Source organism: Oryx dammah, unplaced genomic scaffold (genome assembly GCF_014754425.2).
Source record: "Oryx dammah isolate SB20612 unplaced genomic scaffold, SCBI_Odam_1.1 HiC_scaffold_19, whole genome shotgun sequence".
Taxonomy (NCBI): Eukaryota; Metazoa; Chordata; class Mammalia; order Artiodactyla; family Bovidae; genus Oryx; species Oryx dammah.
Window position 1 is genome coordinate 61235513 of NW_024070203.1, and position 5608 is coordinate 61241120.

The window sequence follows — 5608 nt, forward strand, 5'->3', positions numbered from 1 at the left end:
AATGAAGGCACTAGATTTTCTTCTCTTGGGTTTTGGGATTCTAATTTACAGTACATGTGCCTTCTGGCATAAATTTCAAAAAGTGCCAAACATTGATTGAGTCAGATTATACTTTTGGGACACAATTGAGTTAAATTAAAATCAGTAACAAATCTAACTTTAAAAAATATGTTGTGAATTTAAAACATTTATAAATAATCCATGTCCAAACCAGAAGTTGCATTATTAATATAAATTTTAAAACATTTAGACCCGTTGGTCTAAATAAGAAAATATTTTACATCAGCTGTATATAGATATTTCTGCTGACAAAGCCTGGAATCAGTGATCTCCCCAGCCAGAAACAAGCATTCTGGCCCAATCTTGATTGTTTCTGATCATCGCTCTCTGATGAAAAGAGTCAGAGGTCATTCGACAAATGGATGAGTTGATGTCTGAAATGAAGTATGAGGACAGAATGGTGTGGAAATTACTGAAAAAAGTATACATATCAACAAGACACATAAGCATTATTAAAGGAGCTTCCACTGACCAATCTGAGTATCAAAGTCAATAAGGATAGAATGGGTTATAACTCAATGAATGAAGTGGGAATCCCTAGGACAATACTGACATAGAGATACAGAAGAAGAAAAAAAGATAAATACTTGTCCCATGCCAACTAATAGATACAGAAGAAAAAATGAACCTCAAAAACTCTTCACTTGTCACTCTTCAAAGTAATGATTGATATATTCAAGAATTTCAATGGGTGCTAAAGCAAATTAATTAGAAGGGAGAAACTTTACAATGGAGAAACCTCATGTATTCCATGTTCACCAAGTGATCAAAGTTAATGTTAATGGGACAAACATACATTATGCTCCTTTCTTTTTGATTCAGTTCTGGTAATATTTACTTGATCACATCCCATTTTCTGTTTTCTCTTTCAATTACTCCAATTATGTATCAATTTTATTCTCATAGACTGGTCCTCTGTTTCTCTTCTTTTAAAATTATCCTCCTTTCTTCCATTGCTCTTTTCTATTTTGTTATTTCTGGAAGATTTCCTAAGCGAAAGCGAAAGTGAAGTCGCTCAGTCGTGTCCGACTCTTTGCGACCCCGTGGACGGTAGCCCACCAGGCTCTTCCGTCCATGGGATTCTCCAGGCAAGAATACTGGAGTGGGCTGCCATTTCCTTCTCCAAGGGATCTTCCCGACCCAAGGATCGAACCCAGGTCTCCCACATTGCAGGCAGATGCTTTAACCTCTGAGCCACCAGGGAAGCTAAGAGTTTTTATTGTACAGAACTCTCTTTGTTAAAAAAAATGTTTCTGCACATTGCTTCATAATACCATTTTATTGTTATTTCATGCATCCAGTCTTATATTTCTGAGATATTTAATACTAGGGTTTTTGTAATGTCTTCATTTTGCATTATTTATGTTTTCTCCAAATTTCTTTTGTTTATTTATTTTGGTTTCTCTCTTTCATATGAAATGCTTCATATTTGGCAGTCCTCCATTGTCTATTTATGTTTAAGATGATAAGCTGATTGGAAACTGTGTGCCTGGAAGGACTTTGAGCTTTTCTGAAGGATAACTTGGGTCTTTGGTGGTGGTACATTTTTTTCCCTAATTCCCTTCCTTTAACTTGTCAGATTATTCACAAAAGACTATCAATCTTCTACTTGGAAGGACAACTGCCAACATCTCAGGAGATAAATGAGGGAAGGAATTTAGAAGCCTCAATATTCAGTAGTGAAATTTATTTCAATCCTTTAATTTTCAATTTAGTACTCCAACACCTAAAACCCAGAGAACTTTTGTTTTGCAGTATCTAGACACTGAACTTTGGGTCTTACCTCGTGATGGGAGATTGACAGTCTATAGTTATGCAGAGTTGGTGTCTAATTACTTTATAAATAGACATTTAAATAGTCCACCTATTTTTTGGTCACCCCTTCACTATTGCTTCTAGAAAGAGTTGATGCCATTGACTTCTGAGCCTTTAGGAGCCCCTTCAACATAAATCAGGTAATTTCTTGATTTCACTGCTTGATAAGGGATCAGATCCTTTGATCCTATTACTGAGTCACTACCCATCTATCTACTTTTTGTTGTGCTGTGCTCAGTCATGTCCAAATCTTTGCTACCTCATGGACTGTAGCCCACCATGCTCCTATGTTCATTAAAATTTCCAGGCAAGAATATTGGAATGGGTTGCATTTTCCTACTCCATCTTCTTTTTAGCTCTCAAAATTTAGTTTTGTATTCTCCTTTTCCTTATCCTTTATGATATTGGTTCATACTTTTAAAAATCCATTTGCTAAACAAATGGAACCTAATCAAACTTACAAGCTTCTGTACACAAAGGAAACCACAAACAAAATGAAAAGATAATCTACAGACTGGGCGAAAATATTAGCAAATGATGCAACTGACAAGGGCTTAATTTTCAAAGTAAACAAATAGTTTATACAACTCAATAACTCCAAAAAAAACAAACAAACCAATCAAACAAACCAATCAAACAATGGGCAGAAAATCTAAATAGACATTTATACAAAGAAGACACACAGATGGTCAATGGGCACATAAAAAGATGCTCAACATTACTAATTATTCACATCAGTTCAATTCAGTGGCTCAGTTGTGTCTGACTCATTTTGACCCCATGAACTACAGCATACCAGGCTTCCTTGTCCATCACTAACTCCCAAAGCTTGCTCAAATTCATGTCCATTGAGTTGGTGATGCCATCCAACATCTCATCCTCTGTCATCCCCTTCTCCTGCTAATTATTAGAGAAATGCAAATCAAAATCACAATGAGTACCACCATACAATGATCAGAATGGCCATCATGAAAAAGTCAACAAATAACAAATGCTTAAGAGGGTGTGGAGAAAAGGGAACCCTCCTACACTGTTGGTTGGAATTAAGTTGGTGCACCACTATGGAAAACAGTGCAGATCTTCCACAAAACACTAAAAATAGAATTGCCTTATGATCAGGCAATCCTACTCCTGGGCATATACCTGGAAAAAACCTAAAATTTGAAAAGATACATGCACCCTAATGCTTATTGAAGCATTATTTACAATAGCCAGGACATGCAACAATCTAAATATCCATCAACAGAGGAATGGATAAAGAGGATGTGGTACATATATACAGTGGAATACTACATAGTATTGTATACTACCTACATTAAAAAGAATAAAATACTGTCATTTGCAGCAACGTGGATGAACTTAGAGATTATGATATGAAATGAAATAAGTCAGCAAGAGAAAGACAAATACCATGTGGTATCACTTATACGTGGAATCTAAAATATGACAAAAATGAAGCTGTGAAATAGAAACAGACTCACAGACACAGAGAATAGACTTGTGATTGTCAAAGGGGAGAGTCATGGGGGGGACTGAATTGGGATTTGAGACTAGCAGATACATATGCAAACTACTTTATATGGAATAGATAAACAACAAGGTTCTACTGTATAGCACAAGGAACTATATTCAATACCTGTGATAAACCACAATGAAAAAGAATATTAAAATGTATATACACACACACTCTCACACACGTAAGAGACATGGGTTTGATCACTGGGTCAGGAAGCTCCCCTGAAGGAGGGCATAGCAAACCACTCCAGTACTTTTGTCTGGAGAATTCCATGGACAGAAAAGCCTTGTGGCCTACAGTCCATAGCAGTGCACAGAGTCAACATGAATGAAGCAACTTAGCATGCACACACACACACACACACACACATATATATATACACATAGTTGTTCAGTCACTAAGTCATGTCTGACTCTGTGCAATCTGTAGCCCCAGGCTCCTCTGTCCATGGAATATCCCAGGCAAGAATACTGGGGTAAGTTGCCATTTTCTTCTCCAGGGATCTTCCCAAATCAGGGATCAAACTCCAGTCTCCTGCATTGGCAGGCAGATGCTTTACCACTGAGTCACCAGGGAAGCCCCAAATGTGTGTGTATATATATATACATGTGTATGCACATATATATATGACTGAATCATTTTGCTATATAGCATAAATTAATACAGTATTATAAATCAGCTATACTTCAATAGAAAATAAATAAATGTAATAAAAATAAATTTGTTGCTATGTTAGAATTTTTTTCTTTAAGGCAAGAAATAATGACTTGATTTGGAAAGCTGGCAGGCTGAGAAGCTGACAGACTAATGTCTCAAAATATCCATTTTGTCCAGGTCTGGATGCTAGTTTCTTTTATAGAATAGAGATGGAGAGGAGGTAAGGAAACAAAGTAAAAAGGTCTTAAGTATTGCAAATATCGCCTAGAAAGACCAGCCTCTGGGAGAAAACGTGTTAATTTCTTCTTTTTCTGTAGCTTTACAGGTAGATACAGGTATTATTATTTACTTATTTTTTGGCCATGCCATGTGATATGTAGGAGTTTAGTTCCTGCCCGTGGATTGAACCTGCACCCCTTGTATTGCAAGGCAAAATCTTAACGACTGGACTATCAGGGAATTCCCTTAGAATTCTTAGAATACTAGAGCTTAATGCATATTTTCAAAGTGAAAACATAAAGTGAATATTGAAAAGCAATTTGGAAAAATTTAAAGTCCCTAGAATCTGTAATGCTAAAGAATCCTAAAGGGGGGCTTTTTTGTACATCTTTCATTTTAATTTTCCCTTAATTTGGCAAGATCTAAGAGTAGGAAAGCCTGAGGGAAGCTGTTTTTTTTTTTTTTTTAATTGTGAGAGTAAGCTTTCATATCTGGAGAAGGCAGCAATCAAGCTAATCTGTGACAAGTTGTAAAAGCCTACATAAAAACCAAATTGTGCCAATAACTGCTCTGAGCATTTAATTCATACATTATCTCAAATAAATTTTACATCAACGGGCTTCTCAGGTGGTGTTACGGTAAAGAATCCGCCTGCCAATGCAGGCGACACAAGAGACAAAGTTTAGATCCTTGGGTCAGGAAGACTCCCTGGAAGAGGAAATGGCAACCCACTTCAGTATTGTTGCCTGGGAAACCCCATGGACAGAGGAGACTGGTGCAATACAGTCCATGGAACTGTATAATGGAAACAGTTAGCGACTTTATCTTATGGGGCTCCAAAAACACTGCAGATGGTGACTGCAGCCATGAAATTAAAAGACAATTGCCTATGACCAAAATAGAAAACATATTAAAAAGCAGAGACATTATTTTGCCAACAAAGGTCTGTCTAGTCAAAGTTTATGGTCTTCCAACAGTCATGTATGGATGTGAGAGTTGGACTATAAAGAAAGCTGAGCACCAAACCATTGATGCTTTTGAACTGTGGTGTTGGAAAAGACTCTTGAGAGTCTCTTGGACTGCAAGGAGATCCAACCAGTCCATTCTAAAGGAAATCAGTCCTGAATATTCATTGAAAGGACTGAAGCTGAAGCTGAAACTCCAATACTTTGGCCACTTGATGCGAAGAACTGACTCATTGGAAAAGACCCTGATGCTGGGAAAGATTGAAGGCAGGAAGAGAAGGGGATGACAGAGGATGAGATGGTTTGATGGCATCACCAACCCAATAGACATGAGTTTGTGCAGGCTCCAGGACTTGGTGATGGACAGTGAAGCCTG